Source organism: Vicugna pacos, chromosome 1 (genome assembly GCF_048564905.1).
Source record: "Vicugna pacos chromosome 1, VicPac4, whole genome shotgun sequence".
Classification (NCBI taxonomy): Eukaryota; Metazoa; Chordata; class Mammalia; order Artiodactyla; family Camelidae; genus Vicugna; species Vicugna pacos.
In genome coordinates this window covers 18661367-18685774 of record NC_132987.1, presented here as the reverse complement: position 1 = coordinate 18685774, position 24408 = coordinate 18661367, and positions in this window count along the sequence as shown.

Sequence of the window (24408 nt, the reverse complement as noted above, 5' to 3'; positions counted from 1 at the left end):
TTTGTTTTGTTAATTGAAGTACAGTCAGTTTACAATGTGTCAATTTCTAGTGTACAGCATAATATTTCAGTCATACATATACACATATTTGTCTTCATATTCTTTTTCATTATAGGTTTCTACAAGATATTGAATGTAGTTTCCTGTGCTATACAGAAGTAACTTGTTTATCTGTTTTATATACAGTAGTTAATATTTGCAAATCTCAAACTCCCAATTTATCCCTTCCGACCCTCTTTTCCCCCAGGAACCATAAGTTTGTTTACTATGTCTATGAGTCTGTTTCTGTTGTTTTGTGGATGAGTTCATTAGTGTCTTCTTTTTTTGTTTTCTAGATTCCACATACAAGTGACCTCATATGGTATCTTTCTTTTCTTTCTGGCTTACTTGACTTAGAATGACAATCTCTAGGTCCATCCATTTTGCTGCAAATGGCATTATTTTATTCTTTTTTATGGCTGAGTAGTATTCCGTTGTGTAAATATACCACAACTTCTTTACCAGTCATCTGTCAATGGACATTTAGGTTGCTTCCATAACTTGGCTATTGTGTATATTGCTGCTATGAACATTGCGGTGCATGTATCTTTCCAAATTAGAGTTTCCTCTAGATATATGCCCAGGAGTGAGATTGCTGGATGGTAAGTCTATTTTTAGTTTTTTGAGGAATCTGCATACTGTCCTCCATAATGGCTGCACCAAACTAACTACATTCCCACCAACAGTGTAGGAGGGTTCCCTTTTCTCCACACCCTCTCCAGCATTTATCATTTGTGGACTTTTGAATGATGGCTGTTCTGACTGGTATGAGGTGATACCTCATTATAGTTTTGATTTGCATTTCTTTGATAATTAGCAATATTGAGCATTTTTTTCATGTGCCTATTGGCCATTTGTATGTCTTTGTTGGAGAATTGCTTGTTTAGGTCTTCTTCCCATTTTTGGATTGGGTTATTTGCTTTTTGTTATTAAGTTGTATGAGCTGTTTGTATATTCTGAAAATTAAACCTTTGTCAGTCACATCATTTGCAAATAATTTCTCCCATTCCATAGGTTGTGGTTTTGTTTGCTTATAATTTCCTTTGCTGTCATCACATGAATGTTTAATGAGGTCCTATTATGCGCCAGGCACTGAGCGAGCACCACACCTGTTGGGCATCCAGGCATTTCCCCTCCCATCCCAGGCATGGAGACCCCATCAGACTCCCAATACATAAATGCCTCACCCAATAGTTAGGTTCTGGTGGGGGTCTCACTGATGTTGTTGCAGGAAAATGGGGAGGATCTCAGCTGAGTCCATAGGACACGCCCCACCAAATGAGGGTCCTTGGCTTTGCCCAAAAAAGCCAGCCATAGTAAAGTGAAAGCAAGTTTATTTAGAAAGATACACATCCCATGGACAGAATTCAGTCTATCTCAGAAGGGAGAGCAGCTCTGGAGTGCGGGGCTGGTTAGTTTTTATGGACTGGGTAATTTCAGATGCTAGCAAGTGGGGAGATTATTCCAACTGTTTTGGGGAATGGGTGGGGATTTCCAGGAATTGAGCCACCACCCACATTTTGGCCTTTTATGGCCAGCCTCAGAACTGCCATGCAACTTTGGGTATGTCCTTTAGCATGCTAATGTATCACAATGAGTCTATGATGAGACCCAAGGTCTACTGGAAGTTGAATCTTCCGCCATCTTGGGCTTAGTAGGTTCTAATCAGTATGTATCCTATCCTCAATGACTGTGTCATTCTTTTAAGGGCTATGCCCTCCCCTCTTCCCTCCTGTCTCAGTGTAGCCCTGTTGTGTGAGTGTGCGTGTGATATGGGGGTTATGGCCCCACCCTTGGGAGACTCTGGTCCTCTGAGTAGACTCAGCCCCACTCTGATTGAATAGCTTGAGTACCAGGACCTATTTGAGAGGACAGTGGGAGCCATAGGAGGTTTTAGAGCAGGAGAGTGGCACGATCAGCATTTCAACAGACCTAATCTGGCAATCATTCTCTCCACAGTAAGACGAGAAAAGGCAAGGAATACCAGCTGAAGTTTAGCACAGGGCAGTGACACTTAATTGAAACTTGCTTCCTGTGAGGTTAGTCTTCCCAAAGCAGTCCATGTAAAGCGCGAGGGATGGTTCTTACTGTACGTAAGTCTGTAACCACAGAAGCAGGCTTGGGGCTTTAACGCTGCTTTCCGTGTTCTCAGTACAGTCTCCAATAGCTTGCAGAGGGCTTGCTCTAAATCGGCAGCAGCATGTGTCGCAGTGCTTGTCCAGACCTCTGTGAAGCGTTTTAGCACCTCTCGCCCCCAGTCCAAGGTGACTGATGTGGGCTTCATTTTTGGAACATTGCCACAAGCTCCACCACTTAACTGACACTGGGCTGCTGTTGTTACGGGATATAAAAAGATTTTTAATTCTAACAGCAATGACTGATAACGGGGCACTAGTAATGGAGTCACGCACTGAATTTCCAAAGCATGGCAACAATACTGTGGTGCCCACAGAACTACAAGGGAGCACGCTTGTCTATTTACCAGCTCACTTGGTGCCCCGAGGCTGTGGACATAGTGTCACCCCATCTCGCACTTCCCTGGCTGGCAACTTGGAAAAATTTGAGATTTTTTTTTCAAACCGGAGGGTTACAGTATTTCAAAAGACATTCTAAGTGAGACGTTATTAATATATTTATATCACAAGACTTCAAATATTCAAAAACTAGGACTGTCACGTGTAGCAACTCAGGCAGGTCGTGCTGAGGCCCAGCATCAGGCCATGACAGGCCTTCGCCGAGAAGGCAGCGGGGTGAAGTGACTGAGCGGCCAAGCTCTGGTCACATGGCCTCAGTTCGAATCCCATTTCTGCTACTTCCTAGCTCTGTGAGGTTAAGGCAAGTCAACCTCTCTGTGCCTCAGTCTATTCATCTGTAAATCGGCGCTAACAGTTCCTCCTAGACTTCTTGTGAGGATTAAATTGATCTAATACATGTTAGCAACTCAGAGCAGATGTATACTTTATTTGCAAGGAGATTTGCGCAGTACCTGGCATATAACAAGCCACTTTTTATATGAGTTAAGAAAAAACAAAACAGAGATCTGAGCGTCACTTCAGGGGTAGAGTCCACATAACTTCATGACAACGTAATGTAGGCGACAGAAGAGAAGGAGGAGGCAGAGCTCAGGAGGGAGGGGGTTAACAGAAGTCAGCAGGGGTGGGTGTCCTGGGCAGCAGCCCCAGAAGCCTCAGCGGCAGAGGGAGGGGCCAGTGCAGGTGGTCTGCCACCCTCCTCCCCGCCCCCCACGCAGGCTACTGCTATGGCCCCCGGAGCTTCTGATGCAGACGTGGCAACCCTCCGTCACAGGGCTGCCAGGAGGGTGGACTTCTGGCCCTACACCCCTAAGGCCCCTGAAATGTCATTCTCTGAGCTGCCTCCAAAACCTTCCCAGAAGAAAATCTTTGCACATGAACCCCAAGAAGCTCTCTGGAAGCCCTAATTTATAACCTCCCTCTCAGTTAATTAGGAGACCACGGCCGTCCCTTTCAGGTGCAAATTAAACAGCTCAACACTGCACTGCAATTCAACTCTGCTTAATGCTGCGAAATGTCCCTTATTCACGCCAACACTGACAGGAGCAATCCCCACCGCAAGCCACCCCACCCCACCTGCAGACCTGAGTCCCCAGGGGCTTCACCCACTCAGCCCCAGCCCCACATCCCACCCTGAACTGGGGACCCACAGTGCTGGGTCAACAGAGGTGGTGAGGACCCGCTAATCACCCACATCACAGGAATGGCTTTTATCTCAGAGAGGTGGGACAAGGGAAGGGATGGCTGTCCCTCTGGGAAAAAGAACTTGATTTGCTCTGCGAAGGACACTTACCAATCATGACCGCTCCCACCTCCCCTATTTCTCTTCCAATAACAAAAACCCTACCAATCCTTTAGAGACAAGGTTGGGGTCTTTTCCCACCTCCAGAGTCCACAACCCCTGCTCCTTTGAGTTCTGGTCCTCTCAAGGCTGATCCTGGCCATTTCCCCTTTTTGAGATGCTCCTAGTAGGGAAATACCAGGTCAGAATGACAGAAGTTGTAGTTTACTTCCGATGTTTGCATGTAACCAATAGTTTAGCAGACAAAACTGCAATGTAATGTTGTACTGTTATGCTGATTCAGAGATCATTGCAGAACTTGTAAAATGAATGCATTCGTGGTGAACCTGAGGCAGTCTGGTCCAATCATGATACACAGCTTTAAAGGTGAAGAATGAACTCCCTTACTACCTCTGTGACCTTCACGTGTAACTTCATTTGGTGATAATGTCAGAAGTTGAAAGGCCCTTCATGAATCTGATGTCTGGGTCAGTGGGTCCCTTTCTCCAACACCGTGGGCCCCCATTGGAGACCCCGTTCGAACTCCTAACACTTAACACTCAGCCCTACCATTGTTTAGACACCCCAGGGAGCATTTGCCATATTTGTGGCTGTCTGCCATCTTGTAAACAATTCTCCCATGTTTAAGCAACCTTCTTCGTTAGGAATTCCATCTCGCCAAGGCATGAACAGAAGGAAGAGCTAGTTTTCCCAACCTGCTTGCACCCAGGCTCCAGGTATGAGAGGGGATTCCCTCAACTAGATGCCCTCAAGTGAGGAGATTTGGAAAGAGAACTATGTGAGGAAGGTTGGAGAATGTAGGTTGGATTCTTTGGAAACCGTGGCAGCAGTGGGGTTGGCTTTGGGGTGGCATCATGACAGAGCTTCTGATTCCTGGTGTCAAGTGTCATGGGCACTATCTACCCTGGCAGTGGACGCAAAAGAGAGAGGCCACCAGATCTATGGGCTTCCTACACACACCACCTTTGAAGTGGCCTCTCCACAAAATCAGCTTTGAATCTGATCAAGTCTCCAATCTAACTACATATTTACAGGCAATGCAGGGGCAAAAGGACATGTTACAGGGCATTTCAGGGATGCAATCTGCAAAACCCAGACTGTGAGAAACTGCAGGAAGAACAACCTGGTTTCTCCAGCAAATGAATTACAAGGAACAAAAACAGCTTACAGAGACGGAACCTACAGTCTAAAAGAGACTCAGGAGACACATCAGCTAATCATACCAAATAGCCTTTATTTGAATCCTAGTTCAAACAAATGAACTGCAAAAACAAACACCAAAGCAAACAAGAAAGGACAGGAGATAATTAGGGAAATTTGTGCATTGACAATATTTGATGATGTTACCAGAAACACTGCTAAGTTTTTAGGTGTGATAATGGCATTACGGTTATGTATTTTAAGAGTTCTTATCTTTTAGAGATATAAAACGAAAGCTTTATAGATAAAAAGCATACTGTCTGGGAGCTGTTTCAAGATAATTGAGGAGGGGAGGAGCAGAAGGGATAGAGATGAAATAAGGCTGGCTGTGACTTGATAAGTGTCGGAGCTGGGTGATGGGTAAGTGGAATTCATTCAACTATCCTGTCTGCTTGTTTAGATGGTTGAAATACTCCACGATAAAAATGTTTTTTAAAACTAGTTAAAATAAATACAATTCTAAACAAATAAATGATCCCGTATAAAATCAAACTCCATCTGGCTTAACTGTGAATACCCTTGCAGAGCTGATGGGCAGGGTTAGCCAGGCACTTTCCATTTTAGATCAAAGGATGGAAAGCAATCGCTTTTCTTCTGGGGGCGACGAGGGTGAAGCTTCTTGGATGGGGAGGCTGAGAGGCTGTCGTACACTTTGGCCATCTGGTCTCCTTTAGCTCATAGATGCTCTGGTATCCAGGGCTGCATTCAGAACCATGGTGCCCTGCACCACGGCTACCATGCATCTCCACTCCATCCCAGCTACCTAACTCTACCACCCACCTCCAGCCAGATCTCTCTGCCATAAACCATCCACATAGACCCCTGTAGTCAAGAGAACACTGGAAAGTGTGTGGAGGTGGTGGAGCTTCCAGAGCCAGATTCCAGTTTAGGGGCTCTGAGAGAATTGGAGTGGGGTCAGTGTGACGGTCCTCCAACAATAGTGCAAGAGAGTGGCAGTGAGAGGCCACAGCAAGGCAGTGGGGTGGAGAAGAGGGGCAGTCACGCTTCAGCGCTCACCATCAGTGTAGTGGACCACTGACAATCTGCTTGTTCCGAGTCGGATCCCTTTTCTTCTGGTAATAACAGTCCACGTGGTTAGAAGGACTTTCCTCCTTTGTCCCCTGCCAGTTCCAGAGCTGAGCACACAACACCAGGCTGGCCAATCAAACCCACAGTCTCTGGGCCTGGCACAAGGACATAACCTTGGGTTTTAGTTTAAAGCACTGGGAAAGAGATGCTTTTTATCATTTGGGGATGCTAAAGAGTTAAAATGTCGGCCTGGAGCCACTAAGAGCCATCACATGGAGAGAGCCTTCCTGGAAGGAAGGCTTCGTGGAAGAAATCCAAGGCAAGAGATGAAGAGATGCTTCATCACTGGAGAGTCAAGCTCCAGCCCTGTCTGGACTGGATCTCAATGGAAACCATGAAGGACAGCTATGCCTTGTGCCCTGAACCCCAGGAGTATGATACGTCTGCTGATGGTAAGACTTCCTTTCTTCTCTGTAGGGCTTTACAGCAGAACCCAGAGGCAGCACTGGGGTTGGCACCTGGGACTTTGTGAGGACAAAGGCTGTGCCCTTTCCATGAGGCCACATTTCAGAATCTGGATGCCAAGGAGCTAGAAGAGCCAGAAGGAAGATCTAAGAAGCCTCAGGTTGTTCTTTTAAATCCAACAGAAGCCAAGAATTAGAGGATAGAATAAGATGGAGTTTCTCTTATTAGTTTAATTATTTAAAACCCAGTGGAGATGAAATCATACTGGATTAGGGGAATCCGAAGTTTAACGTGCCTATCCTTACAGGAGACAAAAAGGGGCACTCAGAAAAGAGGGCGATTTGAATATGGAAGCAGAAATTGGGATGATGATTTTCACACCAAAGTGCCAACAACCGCTAGGAGCTAGGAAAGAGGCACTGAGCTGATTCTTGCTCAGAACCTCCAGAAGGAACCAGCCTTGTAAGTATCTGAATTTTGAACTTCTGGTCTCCTGAAGTGAGAGACTAAATTTCGGGTTGTGTTAAACCCAAACAAAAACAAAATCAAAACCCCTACCAATGTTACTAAATAAATAGTGGGGTGATATCAGACACCAGTTTCAAAATGGCTTTAGCGAACCGAGCTGTTCCCTGACATCTTTCATTCCTCTGGATGTTGACCACCTGCTCAGAGCCAGGGCCAGGGCTGGACCGCTCACATGGAAATGTTACATCAGGTCCCAATGCACACCTCAGATGGCCCATGCTACAGGAGCTCGCTGCCACACAGAGAGCAGGGCAGGGTACAGGACTTAGAAGGACCCCCTGCAGGGGGTGGGCTGAGCACGCTGGGTAGATATTTGGAAAGGTGAGAGGATGGACATTTCTAGAAGGCACAGAGATGTAGCCCAGGTGATGTACTTTGAGACCTCCTTCAGATGTCCCTCCCCGGAAGCTCCCGGACACACCCTTTCTGTGTGAGCCAGGCTTATGTCCTGAAGTGATATGATGGTCCCTGCACTACACTAGTGTTCTTCCTGACACCCCTGAAAAAATGCCTGGTTCTTCCCTTTCTAGCGAATTTTTATGAACTTGCTCAAAAAGTCCCTGCTCCAAGAAGGCTTCTTTAACTGACTCTTCCTAAGAATTGCACGCAGTTTTGATTGGTTTGGTGCTACTGGTACCTTGGCAGAGAAGGGCCGGTCAGGTTGCTAATCTGGGAGTTCTCTCTCATTGACCCTGCACGGCCTCCATCAGACGCCCTCCAGCAGGTGGGACCTGGTCTCACACTGTGCTCCTCTCCCTCCTCACCGCGTCCGTGTTCTCTGAGCGACTGGACTGTGCAAGGAAGTTAATGAATAGACTGAACTTCACACACTGTGGTTATCAGCCCAACTTTGTCCACGCTTTCATTTATGGCCCTTCCACGGAGACCTCCAGACCATGTGAAGAAACCTTCCTGCCACGCAGCTGTAGGTGGGGACCTTTGGCCCACAAGAAAGGCCACAGCTAAGAGAGTGCTACTCTACTGTGGGGTATCAAGATAAGGCCGGGGGATGTCTTAAGAGTATCTCTACTATTTTGTACTTTGGGACTCTTACCATTTATAGCCCCTAACTGATAACCCTCAAGGGTGCTGTAATCACTACAGACCTTTCCCTCAAGCCCTAGTTATTCTTCAGGACTCAGCTGAAGGTCCTGCCCAAGCAAGACACCTTTCCCTTCAGCCCTGGATGAGCTCTTTCCTAACTGACATCATTTTATTATTAAATTCCATTCTTTTTTGTGGCCCATTAACTCATCTGAAAAACTTTTGGTTCAAACAGCATATCAAAACTGAAACTGCTATATGTGGACTCAAGAAAATACAACAAACAAATAGATATAACTAAACAGAAACAGACTCAAAGATACAGAGCAAACTAGTGGTTACCACTGGTAACTAGTGAGGAAAGAAGTAATGGAAAGGGGCAAGAAAGGGGAAGGAGATTAAGGGGTACAGACTCCTAGGTGTCAAATAAATAAAACACCAGTTTGCAATGTACAGCACAGGGAATACAGCCAATATTTTATAATAACTTTCAATGGAGTATATGTTTTACACCTGAAACCAGTATAACATCATAAATCAACTATATTTTAATTTTAAAAAGAAACTGAAATTGCAAAGTAGTTAGAAATCAATAAACAAAAGACTGCATGGGAGACAATATTTGCACATCGCATATCTGGCAATGGACTCATATACAAAATATGTAAAGAAATCTCTGAATTCAACAGTAAGGAAGCAATCTGGATAGAAAATAGGCCAAAGACTTGAAAAGATACTTCACCAATGAAGATACAAGGGTAGCAATTAAATACATTAAAAAGTATTCACCATGATTAGCCACTGAAAAATGCAAATAAATCACAGTAAAATATCATAAAGTACTTGTTAGAATGACTAAAATTTAAAATCTGATCATATCAAGTGTTGACAAAAATGCAGCTCACTCATACATTTTCGGTGGAAATATAAAATGGTCAGACCACTCTGGAAATAAACCTGGCAGTTTCTTAAAAAATAAAACCTGCATTTATCATACACCCAGCAATTGCATTCCTGGGTGTTTTCCCCAGAGAAGTGAAACCTTATATTCATACAAAAGCCTGTGCATGAATGTTCGTAGATGCTTTATTTGTGCCATCCAAAGACTGAAAAAAGCACAAATGTCCTTCAACAGATGAAAGGTTAAACACACTGTGGTACACGCACACAATGAAATACTACTCAGCAATTAAAGACACAAACTGTTGATACTTAACAATAATCTGGATGGATCTTAAGGCATGAAGCAAAGTGAAAAAGGCAACCTCAAAAGTTGCATATTATATGATCTTGTTTTTATGACATATAAATGACAAAATTATAGAGATGGGGGACATATCTGTGGCTGTGAGAGGTTAGGGAAGGGGGCAGGAGGGTGTGACTATAAAAGGGCAGCATGAGGGACTTCTTTTGTGGAGACAGAACAATTCTGTGTCTTGATTGTGCCCATGGTTGTATGAATCTATACATGTGATTAAAAATCAGAGAATTGTACAGAAAGACACACAAAAACTGAGGGCATGCAAAAAAAAACAGTGAAATCTAAGATCTGTAGTCAACTGAATTAATGGTGCCAACCAATTTCTTGGTTTTGATAATACCAAGATCTTTTTTGCTCTACAATTATGGAGGAAGTCACACTGGAGGAAGCTAGGTGGTGGGTCTGTGGAACCTATTTGTACATTTTTTGCAGCTTCTTGTGAGTCTATAGTTATATCAAAATAAAAAGCTTTAAAAATAACACTACCTATAAAATCCTAAGGATACAATTAAAACAGGGGTCAGAGGAAATATTCATATCCTTAAATAATTAATACTCAACAAAGAAATTATGAAAATAATCAAATTACAAAATTAAAAGTTAGGAAAAGAACAGTAACATAAGCATAAGGATAATTGGAAGAAGGACTTGGTAAAGCAAAAAGCAGAAACTAATGACATTGAAGATAGAAAAATAGGACAAAACCAAGTGTTGGAAGTTTAAAAATAAAGTAGAGAAACCACTAGCTAACAAAAATTTTTTTAAAGTGAGAAACCATAAGTAAACAAAATTAAAATTCAAATGAGGAAATAGCCACTGATACAAGGAAATACAAGTAAGTGCAATTATTTCGTCAAGAAATGGAAGATTTTCACATAAAATATAAAAAATCAAAATTGACCCCAAATAGACAGAAGATCTAAAAAGATCTATTACCTTGGTTGAAATTGAGCAAGCTGTCAAAGAGTGATTGTTCCTCACAAAAGCACCAGACCCATTGATTTCATAGGCAAACTTTATTAAATCCTGAATGAAACAATAATGTTATTGCATTTTTTTCTTTCAAGGTTTCACAGGTTCGGTTTTTTTTTTTGGATGAATATATTTATTCTTTTTTATATTTGTACTCTCATCCCCTCTCCAATGAAAGCAATAATTTTAACAAGTTTAGTGTTAATATATTTTTGCAAGATGTGCAGTGTTTTGTGGTATTAATTTTTAATTTATGTAAATAGTATCCTGTTACATATCTCATTGTGTTTCCTATTTTTTTTTTTTTGGCTCCATTCATTTCTTGGAGTCCATTCATGTATAAATCTGTAGACATCGTATAATGGCTTCTTTGTGCTGCATAATGCTTCATGATGTGCATCCACTGCATGTTCCCTTGCCACCTCCCTGGTAAGAAATACACACACAGGTTTCCTACAACATCCCTGGACAATCCCCTCATGCATTTATGTGAGAATTGCCTCAGGATATGCACCACTCAGGCACAGAAATGCCAGGGTGCAGGGAATGTATAGACAATGTGTTTGAATGAATAGGGCCAGATTGTGCTCAAGGATGGCTGTGTCCACACATCCTCAAGTTACCACATCCCTACAATCCCCACATTCCCACCAAATTTTCTCTCTTGGGCTGGTTTACCAGATGTCAAGAAATATCTCCCTGTTACCCAATTCACATTTCTCTAATTCCTAATGAGTTTATACATTATTTTATATGTTTGTTAGAATTTTAACTCTTCTCTTCTTTACTAGTACTAATGCTAGTATGTGTCCTTTGATCGTTTTTTAATCAATTAGGATTGCTCTTTTTTTCATTATTTTGCAGGGAATTCCTTGTATATTCTAGATATTATTTACTTGTTGGCTTTGGGTATTGCAACTGTCTTCTCCCATCCTGTCATAAGTTAAACTTGTCAATAATGCCCTTTGTTGAACAGAAATCCTAAATGTATGTGTAATAAATATAAATACTTTATTTGCCTTATGGTTTGTGCTTCTGAAATTTTAATAAGTCTTTCCTGGCCCTTAGGTCCAAAATCAGTCTCCTACATTTTCTTCCAAAAATGTCATCGTTTTACCATTCATGTTTAGGTCTTTTCAGTCACTTACATTGCACCTTTACATAGAGCGTCAGGAAGATATCTGGTTTTACTTTTACTCACTTTTTGCCCCTTTCCCATTGATTACTAGTGTCACTTCTATTGCACATTAACTTTCCATACACACAGGGATCTCCCTCTGAGCTCTCTATTCTGCTCCTTTGGTCTATCTGTCTGCACTTGTGTTAATACCACAGTGTATTTATTACTTCGGTATTGTAGTATATCTTAATATTGTTAAGACAAATCCTCACCCTTCAGCCTTCTTAGACAAAGCTATTCATGGACCTTTGTTCCTCCACATAAACTTTAGAGCAATTTTATCATGATCCCCCACCAAAAAAAAAATTCTTCCTGGAATTTTGTTTGAGAATGCATTGAATTTATAGATGAATTTGTGGGCAATAGAAGCCTTCAGAATGTTAAATTATCTAATTTAAGAGTGTAGCATGTCTCCCCTTTTAGTCAATCATTTTATGCATCCTTTAACAAAGGTTTTACGATTTCTCCAGACAGACTGTGTGGTTTTGTTTCTGTTAATTCCTATAATCTTTGTAGATTTCTTGCCCTTGTGAAAAATTTCTTCTTTTGTCCTATATTTTCTAGTAAGTTATGGCTGGCAGAAGGCAATGCTATTGATTTTCATAGTTTGCTCTTCTATCTGGCAAACTTTCTGAACTCTCTCATCAGTTCTGTGTTGATCGTGATTTTTCCCAGGTCAATGATTATATCATCTCAAACAGTGACAGTTTTAAGTCTTCACTTCCAATCCTTACGCTGTTTATAAAAAGCAGTCTAGAGCAGAGTGAAAAAGAAGAAAAGCTTCCAAATGCATTTTACAAATTCATTTTACTGCATAATACAAATGCAATATTTATACCCAAACGAGATAAGATAGTCTAAATAAAGAAAACTACATATTAATCTAATTCATAGATATCTATGTAAACATTCTTAAAAATGTAATCAAAAAGTACATTAAAAGAACAATACATCAGCAACACTGGTGTTAACTCCTAGAATGTAAGGGAGATTCAGTGTGATTCATCTTATTAATCTGTCAAAGAGAAAATTATATGATCATCTTCATAGATGCTGAACATCCATTTCTGACTAAACTTAAAAATAAAAGCTTGGTAAAATGGACATGGATGGCTGACTTCTTAACAAGATATATTAGACTAGAAACTAACTAATCAGTCTTATTGGCAAGACATTAAAAGCATTTCTACTAAAGTCAGGAATAAGACAGGACACCACTAATACTTTTCTGGAAGGATTAGCCATTGCAGTTGGACAATCAAAAAGAATAAAGGTGTAAAAATTGGAAACAAGGAGGCAAAATTATCATTATTTGTACATGATATGATTGTATTCATGAAAATACAAGAATACAAGCAATTAAACCAAAAAACTGTTACAGATAATAAGAGAATTTTAAAAAGTAATTGGTCACAAAATATGCCCAAGTCAGTAGCTTTTCTATATCCAAACAATATACAATTAGAAAATATAGTGGGAGATAATATTTCACTTATATTAGTAACAACTGACAAAACATTTAGAAATAATTAACAAAAATATGAAAGATACATTCACAAAAACTTTAAACTCAGTCTTCATATAAAATAAGATTTAGATGAGTGGAAAGCCCTACCCTGCTCTTATATAGGAGAACTCAACATTATAAAAATGTCCTTTCTTCCTAAATTAATATCTAAATTGAGTATGAAACATTTCTCACTTTCACAACAAGATGGAATTTCAAATTAGTGAGGAAATGATTTGAAGATAATCAATCACACATTTGGGAAAATAATTAAGCTGAATCAAAGTTTATAGGCTAAAAATGAAAGTGTAAGGGTTCTAGAAGTAAACATGTGATGTGTTTGTAATTTTTTAATAAATCTTGGGGTAGGGAAGGCCATTCTAAGACTTTAGAACCAATGAAGGAAATATTTAATATCTTTAGAGTACTTATAAATTAGGAGTCGGCACAGAACTTTCAGTTTAAAAATATGGATTGAATACATGAATTTATCACTGCTCTTTCCCAAAATTTCACTAAAATGACAATAAAAGTGTTGAAGATTAGATTTTTTAAAGAAGATAAAATCATGATCCTCATACAAACATGAACATTTGGCAAAGATTTTATTTAACTTATTAGTGAGGGAATCACTAAGGTGTTAAAACTCTTAAAAAGCAGGATTTGACTTTCAGATTTATATTCCCTACCTAAAAAAAATCTGTTCACATTGCCATGTTCAGGAGTCATTTGCATAGCTATAAACTGGAAACATGTGCCTTATTATGACTTCTGCAAGTTTACTTCTATCCCTGCAGAGTTGGAAAATAGCCTAGATAAAGACATACAAGATAACTTGGATGGGGAGGCTAGACAGAACACTCATTTTTTTTTTTTTTTTGCCATTTCAAAGTCTTTTACAAGTTTCCTGATAGTCTGTCTCACTTGTAATCATAATCATCTCAAGAAAGATTATTCTTGATGATAAAATAACACTGTTCTCATAAGGTTTGTCCCAATTATGTACATAGGTGCAGGAGGAGTGTTCAGATAGGTCTCTTGAAATTTGCTGTGTGGTAGCCAGAGCAGAACAAATTTGAACAATTACAAAATTACATTCCATCGGAAAGTTTTCATAAAGCATCTCAAATTGGGCTTTTAAAAACTTCTATGATTTGCTCTCCCAAGGCAATGCAATAAGCCCAAGAAATTCTCTCTACCAGATTTTACTTGTAAAGTTAGATGAATTTTTCTTTTCTCAAGGTTCCCAAAATAACTTAGGTATTTTTTTGGCCTGCCAGGAAGTGATCTTCCTTACCACCTCTGAGACTGGACCCTGTAAACCAGGCACCCAGGCCAGTTTTCCTGGGAGCTTATAAGAGGCAACGTCTTTTTAAGTACAACCAGACATTGTTCCTTAAAGTGACTTGTCATACCTGATTGAAAAAGAGCATTGTTCTCAACTATGTACTGCAGGAAGGTCTTGATGTATAATCAACGTGTTTAACTATGTTCTGGTAGAAAGGAAGACAGGTTCTTACTAAACCTATGTAAATAATTACATTGCCATGAAAAGGAGACTCAGAGTTTCTGACTTCTAGGGACTTGGTAAAATTAGATATCACTTTCAAATGTTTCATTTTAGTTTACAAAAGCAGAGTCTACCAAATTGGTATGGGTCACAAGGAGCATGAGAAGAAACAGAAAGGGCCTCCTTACGTATCTGGAAAATAGTACCTCAACACAGCATCAGCAATATTCCAAACAAATAACCACAATAAAATTTTGCTCATTAATTCATTCAGTTCTCTGTAATTAATTCTTGTTCCACTGGATCTTGGGTTAGTAGTCTCCTGAAGCCATTTGTTTCTCAACTAAAAAGAATTCTAAAAACCCTCAATCAGCCCATTGATACGGTCTGAAAGTTGCCTAAGTGATTCTAGCTCAGATGCCTCCACCCAAGAGTTGAGTTCTTGGAAAGTTAATATTTTGAAGCACCTCTTTCCACAAGGCTCTGGGATTTTCCTTCTTTTTTGAAGACAAACTCTGGCCTGTTGCTCACAGGAGAGAGTTTAGTAAGCATTAGAAAAAAACAAAAACTATTTACAAATGACAAAGCTATGGTTAGCTTATTACTGAAAATTTTCAAGTGTAAAATGACTGATAAGAGTTTATAATAAATATAAAGTAAGAATAATGCAACTGACAAGGATATTTGGTGGTTTGGTTGGTGTCATGCAAAACAAAGATAATAAACTCATACTCCCTCCAAACTGTTTTTAAACAAACATCTCTTAGATCGATGATGAAGTCTACTTTTTAAGAAGTCAATGAATGCTGCATCTGATTTACAAAATTAAGGGAAAGAATCTCGAGATATAACATATGATAATCCTTAGATATAATATGTATATAATATATCAAGATTATCGAATAAAGAGATTCAGTAAATCTAGAGTAGGGTCTAGACTTCAGTATTTCTGTAAAACTTTATGATTAGGTCTGATATGCACTGAGAACTAATGGCCTAAAAATTACTTGATTCAAAGTTTTTTTAAAAAGAAAGAAGACTGTGGCAATCAACATTTTAAACAATAATTGAGATATGTTGTTGCTCAATATCTTAAGGCAAAACACTACCAAGACTCAGATAAATAGGGGGGAAATTCAGCAAAACTATTTCATAAGAATTTCAATCAGTGTTTTCCCTGAAATTAAAACACATACAGAAAGCGAGGCATTGACAAATCTTCAGGGGCTTCCCATAAAGCATGAAATTTCTAAAATATTTTTATTAATAACATCTTACTGGGGCGAGAGTGTAGCTCAGTGGTAGAGCACGTACTTAGCATGCATAAGGTCCCGAGTTCAATCCCCCTGTACTTCCATTTTAAAAAACAATAGTAACACCTTCCCTATACAAATTTAACCTAGGGAAGGGTGAGTACCTCTTCTGATTTGACAGCTCTTTCCATGCAACTCACCAAACCTGATTATTTCTAGCATCCCTTTTTATAAGATAAAAGGACAATTTTTCTGTGATTCTCCAGGAACCCTCTGGGAAATCTCAAAGACTATTTTAGATGTATACGATGACCAGCAAGTTTTATTTTATTTTCTTCTGTTTTTCAGATCTGATTTTTGGAAGGGAAAAATCAAAAGAGTTGTCAGAGGAGATCCGGACAGTTGAGTAAGAAGACAGGCTCGTGAGCACCGGTGAAACAATACCTTGTTTCTTACTGAATCAAAGTGACAATGAAACATTTAAAAATAAATACAGGGAGTAACAAGATTGTAAAGAACAGTCAACACTTTCTTAAGTCACGAGTCTTTTTCCTTCTCTTTTTCCCTCCTCCTCTTCCTCTTCTTTCTTTTCTCCTTTTTTATAATTAAGAGTGTAAATTCAATATATAGCATGTAAACTTATTCAGGTAAATCACAGGATCTTTGCTTTCTCGGCAGATCACAGAGTGAGTAAATAGGGCAACCATCCATCCATGTTTCCCCAGGACTGTCCTGGTTTTAGCACTGAAAGTTCCACATCCCAGGAAATCCCTCAGTCCCAGGCCAATCAGAAAGGTAGGTCCCCCTAAAAAAAATTACCATCTGCACAGTAGGTGAAGACATTAATCAGAAAAACAAGGAAGCAAGTCTATCAAGATTGAGAACTTTGCAAAACGTTTAACACATTTTGTAGTTTATGAGAGCTAGTAGTATTAAACAGGACAAATAAAATTCACTTATCTGATTCAGGACAAATCCAAGTTTTATCCTTTAGCTTGCCCTTTCATACTCTGGTGACACTTTTATTCTAACATAGATCTCAAGGGGTCCACAAGTTCAAATCTAATTTCATAATAGCATTTAGATGGTATTTCTAACATGCTATGTATTCATCATTGCCATCTTCAAATGGATAAATGAGTATTTGAAGTATTTCTCAGTTTTGATTTTTGAGTAGACATAAATAGTTGTAACCACACGTAGAAGAGGTCTTTGTGACCCTCAGTAAGTGTGAAGTGAGTGGTCTGAGGAACGAAGATCCCGAGAACCACCACTTCTGGAAAAGCAAGAGCATATTGTTGGTTACATTTCTCTGTCTTTATTACTCCTAGTGCAGCCACTCGTATTAATTATAACTTTTCAGCAAAGTAACTTCTATTTTGCAGAGAAAACTAGCGTGCAGATTATTGAGAACTTCCTGTCCAACTGAAGCATTTTAGCAGGTTAGCAAAGTCTATAATACAATGATTTCACAGCCACGTGCATTCCCGTGTGGCAAAAACAAACACATTCATTAGCGTGACTCACAGCTCTAGCTCCTCTTCACGCGTATACAAATAAGCAAAATGATGCTTGGTAATCAACGTGTCAGTGTTCTCTGCTACATAGAAAGCACCTAGCTATCCATGGATTACATAATTAATTGAATTTAATATCCGCTTCAAATTTTTTAAGTTACCAGGAGATCTGGGAAATTATCTTCGAGCTGACACACTACAAAACATAATTACTGTTGAAATTAAGTTTGTCAAAATAATGATTCGATTTAGTCAGACATATATTTACCTTCTTCATAATCTTCAGCATTATGTAAGAATAATGTTAGCTAATTTTATCAGCAAACCTGTAAATGTTTGGGAAAAACATGCCGAAGTAGAAAAAAAATGTTTGCTTGTATTAGAGTTGACCCTTGAATGATGCAAGGGTGAGAGGCACCAACCCTCCATGCAACTGAAATCCCCGTGTAACCTGACAGTCAGCCCTTCCTACCCACAGTTCAGCATCCATGGAACCAACCAGTCGTGGATGGCATAGTACATAGGACTCATTTAGTGAAAAAAATCCATATATAAGTGGACCTGCACAGTTCAAACCCATGTTGTTCAAGGGACAACTGTATACTTAACAATGATAATTCAGAGAAAACAGAGTTGTTTTTTACTAAACCCATATGAGTAAACTGATTGTGTTTGCCATTTACTTTAATTATGTGAATTTGTATTCTTAAAAAGTTTCCAGGGGAGCTTCATAAAGAATAATTTTTTGTACATTTTTAGAGCACATTTAAAGTATTAGAAGTCTAATTATCTTGTTTTTCAGGATTTTCTGTTGGCACTTATTTATTCTATAAACCAATCAGAACAAAGCTCTTTTAATTTAGAGGACTTTGTAATCTAATTTATGTATGCCCTACAGAAATACATTGAGAGGTAAAGGCCCTTCCAAATTACAAACAGTTACAGAGCTAACTTATTGTCTCTAAATGAACCAAAACCAAAACATTAAATTAATTAAGAGGGGGGAATGTTCATAGCAGCACTATTTACAATAGCCAAGACTTGGAAACAGCCTAAATGTCCATCAACGGATGACTGGATAAAGAAGATGTGGTATATTTATACAATGGAATACTACTCAGCCATAAAAACCGACAACATAATGCCATTTGCAGCAACATGGATGCTCCTGGAGAATGTCATTCTAAGTGAAGTAAGCCAGAAAGAGAAAGAAAAATATCATATAAGATCACTCATATGTGGTATCTAAAAAACAAAAACAAAAGCATAAATACAAAACAGAAATAGACTCATAGACATAGAATACAAACTTGTGGTTGCCAAGGGGGCGGAGGGTGGGAAAGGATAGACGGGATTTCAACATTGTAGAACAGATAAACAAGATTACACTGTATAGCACAGGGAAATATACACAAGATCTTATGGTAGCTCACGGAGAAAAAAATGTGACAATGAATATATGTATGTTCATGTATGACTAAGAAATTGTGCTCTACACTGGAATTTGATACAACATTGTAAAATGATTATAAATCAATAAAAAATGTTAAAAAAAAAAGGGGGGGGAACCCCAGTGAATATACAGTTTGCAAAGTTGAAATTATGTTGACACTTGGGATTCACTTCCAGGAGCCAAGAAAAAAACATGCTTTGGTTTAAGCTGTTCACAAAGTATATGTCTCTGGACACATGGTCTACCTGACTCTGTCAAGGTGGATCTATTGTGCATCTCAGCAGAGACTTCAAAACTGTTAGAAGATAATGTTTTTTGAAAGATGAAATCATAACTCATATATAATCATATAAACATAACAAATATAAAATAACTTGGCAAAGATTTTAAATTAACTCATTGATTAATGAAGCTACCAGTAAGATATTGCAACTGGCTCAAATTAGTATTTGACTTATAGAGACTTGTATTCTCTACTGGACAAGACCTATTTGCATCCATGTTATTGCAGATGGCAAAATTTCATTCTTTTTTTATGGCTGAGTAGTATTCCATTGTATATATATACCACATCTTCTTTATCCAGTCATCTGTTGATGGACACTTAGGCTGCTTCCATATCTTGGTTATTGTAAATAATGCAGCTATGAACATTGGGGTGCATGTATCTTTCTGAACTAGTGGTTTTATTTTTTTCAGATATATACCCAGGAGTAGAATTGCTGGGTCATATGAAAAACTTCTCCATTAATTATAAGCCTTGTAGTACTTTGATTTTTATATCTGCATGCACTGTTTTGAGAAATGAGAAAAGTATAATAAAGAAAGGTAAAAGACAATCAACTGAGAGAAATATCTGTAACAGGTATATAGTAAGATTAATTTCCTTAATACACAAAAAGCCCTTTAAATCAATAAAAAAAAAAAGACTAACAACCCGATTTATAATGAACAAAGGACATGAAAAGGTAGCTCATAGAAGAAAAAATGTTCTCAAATATTTGAAAATATGCTCCACTGTACTTATTAAAAAAGGAATCCAGTTTAAAACAACAAAATACATTTTTACAAAACTATATGAATGACAAAGATTTTTTAAATTATTTACTTATACACAGGATTGCCAAAAATGTGATGAAATGTAAACTCTCAAACACTGGGACAGCCTAACTGAAAACCACTTGGACATTTTCCATAATGTGCACAAAAGCAAATGTACAAAATAGAGCAGAATAGCACACTTTGCAATTGCAAGCAATAGTAACAACCCAAATGGCCTTCAATTTTCAGGATAGGCTAAATTAATCATGGCACCTATAATCAATGGGATACTATAAAGCAGTCAGAAAGAATGAGAACACTCTCTCTGTTGATACGGAAAGTTCGCCAAGATAAATTAAAAGAAAAACAGAGATTCAAATCTGTTGTATTTTCCTTTTTGGATAAACGGGTAAGAGGGAGATAATGTCTTCATATTTGGCTTTTCGTGCATAAAGAAACTCTGAAAAGATACACGAGAAATGAATACCAACGGTTTCCTATTTGGCAGTAGCAGAAGTGCAACCTGAACTTAGGTGAACCAGAATTTTCATTGTCAATTTTTCATTATTACTTGAATGTCTAACCATGTGAATATGTTACCTGTTCAAAAATGCAATAGAATATGAATAGATGCATAAATAAAAATGAAGTAGATCGTATGTGCTGATTTGGAAAGATTTCCAAGATATATTAAATGGAAAATGTCAGACACTCCTTAGGGTCTGGTGGAAGGAAAGGTCAGTGGGAAGAAGCTTCCTTCAGGTGGGATGGCCAAGGGCAGTCCAGGGATTCTTGGAGAAGAGGCAGGAACAGCCCGCTTGGGAAGAGGTGGTCTGGAGTGACCCCTGCAGCTCCCCACCTCCTCCTGACTGTTGGAAAGGGGGTGGGGAAGCTGGAGAACGGGAGTTGCCAATAAGCCCCTTCCAGGGCCAGAGCAATTTGATCCCTGTGGCCCCGGGAGGTATGATTGTTTGTGACCCCCCTGCCCTCCCGGCCTGCCTTCTGGGAGCAAAGGTGGAGAAGCAACACAGTTTTACATAAAAACTAAAGCAAAGCCCAGCGCTGCCTGGTGGCCGAAGGAAGTCCCAGGTCCCCTTCCTTCTGTGTCTCCACGTGAAGACAAATCCAATGACTTCCACCCCAGCCTGAGCAGCACCGAACATTTACTCAGGGCCCTGTGGGGACTTGAGTCTGGAGTCCCACCTCTGTCAGCAGGGGAAACAGACTTGCCTGAATTTGCAGCCTCCTGCCTGACCTGATAGCCTCCTGGGAGTGTCTGATTGGGAAACATTCAAGCTGACTCCCGTCCATGGCTGAGGTGGGCAGTCTGCCCAGTCAATGGCAGCATGACCAGGTGCTCCTCATTAGCCTGGCATTGGTCCAGACCATAACATGCTCCCAACGGCTGCCTTGAGGCCCCTGTGGGCATGAGGGTGGCCATGGCCATTACTAATACCTGCTTCTGAGGCCTGGCTCTCCCAAGTCCGGGGGGCAGCACCTGCAGACTGCAGGGCACCGAGGATGTCCTTTGTTAGCTTTAAAGGGCAGCAACCAGGTGCCTGAGGGGCCTTACAGCAGGAATCTGCCAGGTGTCTGTGGACTCCACAATTCTAATAGGATACAAGTTGGAGAATCACTGCACTAAATTTTTTCAAACCAATTTAATCCTCTACATCACCTTAAGAGGTAAATATTATGTTCGACAATTAGAAAGCAAGGCTCAATAGGCCAATTAAAAAATGTCTAGGTTCAAATCCGTTGTCTTCCTACTAGCTGTGTGACCTTTGGGAAGGCACCTAACCTCTCTGAACCTCATCTTCATTGTTCTTATAGGACATCGCCTCTCTTGAAGGGTTGCTAAGAGTGTTAGAAGAAACAAACCAGAACAAGCGCTCAGTACTCACAAAAAAAGTCACAGTTTTTTTTCTAAATATCTATCAAACCACTTATTGGAAACAAAACACTACGTGATAAAAGTTTTTGAATGAGCATATCTTCATTGACTTGAACACATTTGATAAATGGTGGGAGAGTATATGGGCCAATATCTTATTGATTAACTCACCAGTGCTTTCATTTAATTTGAAGTCTTGAAAAGACAGATTGCTAGTAACACATAGCATCACTAGTAGTCAAAGTCCTGCCCTTCCTTCCAGAGAAAATTGGGGCTTTCTGCTCAGGAAAGGCCTTCCCCCACTCACACTCAAGACACACTGTGTTCACTTGGCAAACATTTGTTTATTTCTCATCTGCCATGTGCTAGGCACTGCGGATGTGGTGGTAAACAAAATAGAAAAATGACCCCTTAGTCTCAGAGAGAGAGACAGTAAACAAACAGATTTGCCTAATCTGGGGAAAGTCAGACATTCCTTAAACCTGGCAGAAGGAAAGGTCCGTGGGAAGACGTTTCCATCAGGTGGGATGGCCAAGGGCAGTCCAGGGATTCTTGGAGAAGAGGCGGGGATAGCCCCCTTGAGAATAGGTGGTCTGGGGTGACCCTTGCCAGCTCCCTACCCAATCCTGACTGTTGGAAACGGGGTGGGGAGGCTGGAGGACAAGAGAGCTGCCAATAAGCCCCTTCCGGGCTAGAGCAATTTGATCCCCGTGGCCCCGGGAGGTATACAGTTTGTAAGCTCCTGCTCTCCTGGCCTGCCTTCTGGGATCGAAGGTGGAGAAGCAGCACAAGTTACGTAAAAACTAAAGCAAAGCCGGGCGCTGCCTAGTTTACATCTGATTGTTGTTATTATCTGAAGCTCTTAGAAGCCTAATTTGACTACATGTCTCTGCTGATGCTTACTTTCTGATGGATTGTTTTCATGTGTGTTTTATAATTTGGGATTATGAGCTTCATCTGGCATGGCTTCATCACAGGACGCCTGCTTGGCCTGGTTGGAGGGTGTGTCCTAACAGACAGTTTTTACATTTACTTCCTGCCAGCAGCCCGTAAGTATTACAAGCTCAAGACTCCATTTATTTTAATATATTGGCTACCAGGAAGCATAAATTCAATACCCAAACCAGTCGGAGCAGGGAAGAACTTTTTTTTTAACTTACATAGAAACCAGGCCAAATAAACAAACTTTCTCGTTGTCTCTACGTAGATTTTGGCTATTTCACACTCTCATTGAGGCACTAGTCCATCAGGTATTTTGGCTTTATGCGAGCATCTCAGTTTCTACTTCCTGGTTTACACAGGGTAACTTCTGCCCCCACCCCCACCCCACCACATCCATTAACATCCAAGTCCCTGGCTTATTGCAATTAGCAAACCCATTCTTGCCCCCAACCTCCTCTCCTACCAGAAAGCCTTCTGTTAACTTTCTTGCAAGGGAGATCTATCAGGGACTCAGCTGGGGATAGGAATCTGAACCTGGAGAGGAATATATGCCTCTCCAACCCAGGAGGCTGAGTGCTCAGCCTACAGCAGCTTCTGGCTAGATCTCAAAGGATGAAGTCCAAGGCTCCTTGTCTGTCCACTTCTGTTACTTTCATTCATTTTCCATTTGTACTGTAGGTGTCCTTAATTCCTCTTTTCCCTTTATCCTACATTGGTCTTTTGACAGCAGCTGGGCCATTTTTCACAATGGGTATTTCTGACTCCAATATATTTACTGAAAAATAAATGTGTTGTTTTATACCCTCAGACCATACACAGCAGAACCATTTGCTTAGATTTCATAGCACAGGAATATGTCCATTAGAGCGTCAAAGTGTCATAATTAAAATTGGCTTCACTTGTGGGGACTCATGATGCATCCATCTCAGCCCACACCTCCGCTCTGTGTAGAGGCCCCTGCTCAGGCCCCACCTCTCAGAACCACGTGTCAGAAAAGTAAGCCAACCTATCTGCTGACCCACTGGGATAACCAGTGTGAAGAACAGCCCTGAACAAGAGTCCAAATGCCAGGCATGCCCCCCACCTTGGTCAAGGTGACCTTCAGCTTTTTCCTGGAGTCTAAAGCAGAGGCCCCCTACCCTGTTGCCGTCCCTCTGGCCTCCTCTGGGCTCTGCTTGCGTTCAGTAGATCCACGCTCCTAGAACACACTCTTCTAGGGTAACCCCACACTGCTCGGAGGCTCTTGGGGTACCTTCCTGGGAAGCAAATGAGCATCAGGTTCTCAAGTCAAACTCCAACCCCCTTTCCAAGCTGACCTTAACATACTGTTAATGAAAGAGCTTTGGTGCCAGACAGACGCGGGCTCGGATCCCCGCTCGGCCACTAACCAGTTGTCATTAGGCACATGATTTAACCTCCTTGTGCCTTTCTCTTCTGTAAAATGGAGATGGTTAAACAGAACTCAGAGGTCTTGTGAGAAAACAAGATGAAGGATGTCCTCTCCCCAGCACAGAGTAGGGGAGCGCCCCACAGGGGTCAGTTCCCATCTTCTTGGCTTCACCAGCTAGGCCCAAAGTGTTGGTTATACAGCTGACAGACTCCAGGTTTGAGGCCTGGGGGTTGGTGGCCTGTTGTGCATGTAGAGTGGGCACTGAGTGTTTGTTTTCCTCAGGTGCTGGGCAGAGTGTTCTGTGTGGGGTCAGGGACTCTGTGGGAGCCCAGCCAGCCGAAAAGAGCCG